We start from the raw sequence: 3,985 nt of genomic DNA, 5'->3' as shown, positions 1-3,985 counted from the left end.
TACATACCCCAATGTCCATCCCCAACCACCCCATGCCTGCTGCCCCCTCCCCTCCAACATCCCTCGGTTTGTTTCCTGAGATTAAGAGTTTCTTATGGTTTGTCTCCCTCTCTGGTTTCATCTTGTTTCATTTTTCCCCTCCCTTCCCCTATGATCCTCTGTCTTATTTCTCAAATTCTTCATATCAGTGAGATCATATGATAATTGTCTTTCTCTGATTGACTTATTTCACTTAGCATAATAGCCTCTAGTGCCATTCACGTTGTTGCAAATGGCAAGATTTTTGGATTTTTGATGGCTGCATAGTATTCCATTGTGTATTTATACACCACATCTTTTTTTATCCATTCATCTGTTGATGGACATCTAGGCTCTTTCCATAGTTTGGCTATTGTGGACGTTGCTGTTATAAACATTCAGGTGCATGTGCCCCTTCAGATCACCACATTTGTATCTTTGGGGTAAATACCCAGTAGTGTGATTGCTAGGTCACTGGGTAGCTCTATGTTCAACATTTTGAGGAACCTCCATGCTGTTTTCCAGAGTGGCTGCACCAGCTTGCATTCCTACCAACAGTGTAGGAGGTTCCCTCAAGAGAACTTTTTAGGGTGTGGAAATTTTCTAGATCCGGGTTATCAGGTTTATATGTATGTCAGAACTCTGAAGGGTGCGCTTAAAATGGGTGCATTTTACAGTATGGAAATTACACCTCAATAAAGTCGATTTAAAGAAAACAACAAAACTGAGTCCGGATTGCTGGGAAAAAACCCTGCCTTGAAAGGAATAGGCAGGGAGGGAGGCCCCTGCCCTGGGGCGGGCCTTCTCAGGGCAGGGGGTGGGGCCTCTGCCTCTCCTCTCACCCCCTTCACCAACCACAGACTCTAATTCTGATCCTGCCCTGGGCCCTTCTCACTGCCTGACTTCCTGCTGGATGACAGAAGGGATCTCACAGGCTGAAGGAGTCAGCTGCGGGGGCTGGGCTTAGAGAGGAGGAGGCTCCCCCTGCAGTCGGCAAGCCCGGGAGGCTGGAGATGGAGGCTGGAGATGCTTGTGCCAAGTCTGCTTGCTGGGGCGCAGGAGAAGGGCTGTAGAGTGTCGGGACCCCCGCAACTCTGCCGCAGAACACCCCCGAAAAAACTTGGCAAAAATGTGAGTGCCTCACTGCCGGTGCAAATGGACAGAGGTTTGTTTGCATAGGGCCACTTAGGGTGGGCTGCCGGCTGAGGAGTGAGCCTCTCTCTGGTCCTGCCACAAACAGCAGCAACGTGATATCTCAAAGAGGAGACAGCACCAGGGGCTCCGGGGGGACAGCAGGTCCAGGTGATGCGGCAGAAGTGGCTCTCAGAGGCGGTCAGAGAGACCAGGATCTGAGACTCTGGTCTTAGGGACACGACTGAGGGTCCCCTTCCACCTAAGTGCCGGATGGTAAGTGATGTCTAGGACCAACTTATGGAGATGGGAAGGGGAGTCTTAGCAGAGTGGGAGACTGGGACATTTGTAAGAGCCCAGATCTGCTCCCCGACAGGCAGAATTTTGAGATCCGAGATATTTATGCAACCGAGCTCACTCACTCCTGCGTGAACCTTTGTGGCGGCCTTCAGTGAGTCAGACGCTCTATTAGTCACTGGGGATTAAGCAGGGGCAAAACAGAAAAATCCCAGCTATCACAGGACGCCCCTTCCGTGACAGCTCTGTGCTGTCATTTCACCCGGAGGTGGGTGCTTTGGAGGAAGATGCGGAGGGGTGAGGAGAACGGGGGAGACACGTCAGTAGGGCTGGTCAGCACCCCCCCACCACTGGAGGAGGCGACACTTGAGCCGCCCACTTTGTACCCACAGGCTGGAGAAACCTGGAGCATACTGGTTCCAGGACCAGTTCCGAGTGGGGCCGTTTCTGGGTCAAAAAAGCATAAGGCTTTTGCTAATACCGCTAAGTTATCCAGAGAGTTTCCGAGGTTGCCTTCTCAAAGGAAGGGGAGAAATGCTATGTGCTTTCGGAGTTCTTTGGAGAGTTTAAAGAGTACGTGTGCGCGTATGTGGTGGGACGATGCCTCCTTGCTCAAATGCTATCTCAGAAGGCACAGTTCAAGTTCATTTCTTCCCACTCACGCCAGACCAAAGACTTTAGGAGCTAACCATTCTCGCGGCTGAAACACCAGTGGGGAGGGCCTGCGTTTCTATCCCAGCTCTGCCACTCATCCGCTCTGCTGCAACTTTGAACAACTTTGCCTACAGCTATGTAAGCCTCCGTTTTCTCATCTGGAAAATGGGCCTTCTAAAATGCTTAGCTCAGAGGGTTGTGTGAGGGTTGAAGGAGATGATCCAAACCAGGCGCCCCGCAGAGCACCCAGCACATAGTAAGTGGCCTTGATCTTCATTCTGCAAAGTCAGCAGTACTGGGGGGGGGTGTCAGAAGCAGCCCCAAGCACAGGGCAGTGTGCTCCCTCGTGGACACAGAGACGTCGTGGGCCTGCTCCGCCCCTGCTTCCAGACATCAGTCAGTCATTGAAGTTCAGATGTTGTCTGCTAAGGCTTTCTATCTGGTTTTTACCTGCGTATGAGCTAACCCGACTTTTTTGGTATTTTTAAGATTTTATTTATTTATTTGACAAACAGAGATCATAAGTAGGCAGAGAGGCAGGCAGAGAGAGAGGGGGAAGCAGGCTCCATGCTGAGCAGAGAGCCTGATGGGGAGCTCGATCCCAGGATCCCGAGATCATGACCTGAGCTGAAGGCAGAGGCTTTAACCCACTGAGCCACCCAGGCGCCCAAGCTTACCCAACTTTAAAAAGACCCCCGAATGATATGCATATCTGTGTCTGTGTGTGTGTATGATTTTTTTTCTCTTAGGAAAAGGAACAAGGATTTTTCCACACGCCCCTAAGCAAAACCAGCTGAGCCGAGTTAACTCAAACTTCTCAAAAACCATTCACCTCTGCACTTCGACCAGATATGGAATACTTCAACCCTAAAGTATTCTGGAGGCGGGGGGGGGGGCTGTCAGAAAACCCACAAGTGATTTGGAACAGGGTCAGAGTGAAATCATCGTGAGTCCAAGCACATTTCAGCCACCAGACTCGGTAAGTTTTCATTGTTTACTTGCATCTGTTTGTGGTTTTTTTTTTTTTTAGACCCAAAATGCAGATACAGCCATTATTTTACTTGGAACTCAGACATGAAATGTTCTGCCCCACCCTCCCCGCATACTTTGTATCATAACAATCCACTTCTCCCACCTGCTGGTGTCTCTCCTTGTGCCAAGGTCCCCGGACTAGGCAATCACACTTCAGTGCTTCTTTAAACTTCATACCAGAAGATGAGCTGCTCCCTCATACTCACCTGTCCTCCTCCCCACCTCAGGGTGCCATGTCCACAGCAGGAAACCCTAATCTGGAGAACCCTTCTGAGCCTGAGCCGTGGAAGGGGACAGCTCCCAAACGCTGATCTGTGAACCGAGTTTTCACGCATCCCTGGTGAGGTTAGAGAAACAGGAACGATACAGAGAGGTTTCTGTAACACCAAACGTATTCCACGTCTCACTCGTAAACCATGTCCTTGTTACTTTTTGTTTTCAAATATTCTTTTGTGAGAGTTAGTGAAAATATATGGAGGTGAGTTGTGTTTTTTTGCTTTTTTTTTATTCTGTCCTACTTTAGCAAAATAAAAAGTTGGCAAACTTAGGCTCATTGAAATACATTCTGAGATCTTTGCAGTCTATAAGCTACACAAGTCTGGGAATCACCGGGAAAAAGAGACAGCCTCGCGCGTGTCCTGAAGATGCATGTGAACTGGATATGTGCTCCGTGCTGGGCTCCTGCATGCCATTTCCTCCCACTTTTGCGACCACACTGTGGCCAGGGTGACGGCTGTTCCATGTGATGAGTGAGGCCTCTTACCAGTTAAGTGTGTTAAGTGACTTGCCCAAGACCACTTAGCTAGGAAGGGGGAGAGGGGTGAGTCGGGATTTGAACCCTGGCTGCCAGAAA

General features: G+C 49.8%; 1 long non-coding RNA gene across 2 annotated transcripts; it reads left to right on the top strand.

Annotated features, from left to right (window-relative positions):
• The first annotated feature begins 879 nt into the window (after positions 1-879).
• On the top strand, positions 880-3,679 carry LOC123387749. Of its 2 annotated transcripts, none has more exons than XR_006602241.1 (3): positions 880-1,149; positions 2,850-3,079; positions 3,360-3,679. It is a non-coding gene; the product is annotated as an uncharacterized LOC123387749 (long non-coding RNA). The 2 variants fall into 2 exon arrangements; XR_006602242.1 differs by lacking the exon at positions 880-1,149 and adding an exon at positions 1,167-1,425.
• Positions 3,680-3,985: the final 306 nt, after the last annotated feature.

This window comes from Mustela putorius, unplaced genomic scaffold (assembly GCF_011764305.1).
Source record: "Mustela putorius furo isolate JIRA1106 unplaced genomic scaffold, ASM1176430v1.1 tig00003859_pilon_pilon_pilon, whole genome shotgun sequence".
In the NCBI taxonomy this organism is placed as follows: Eukaryota; Metazoa; Chordata; class Mammalia; order Carnivora; family Mustelidae; genus Mustela; species Mustela putorius.
This window is presented reverse-complemented; position numbering and strand designations above follow the sequence as displayed.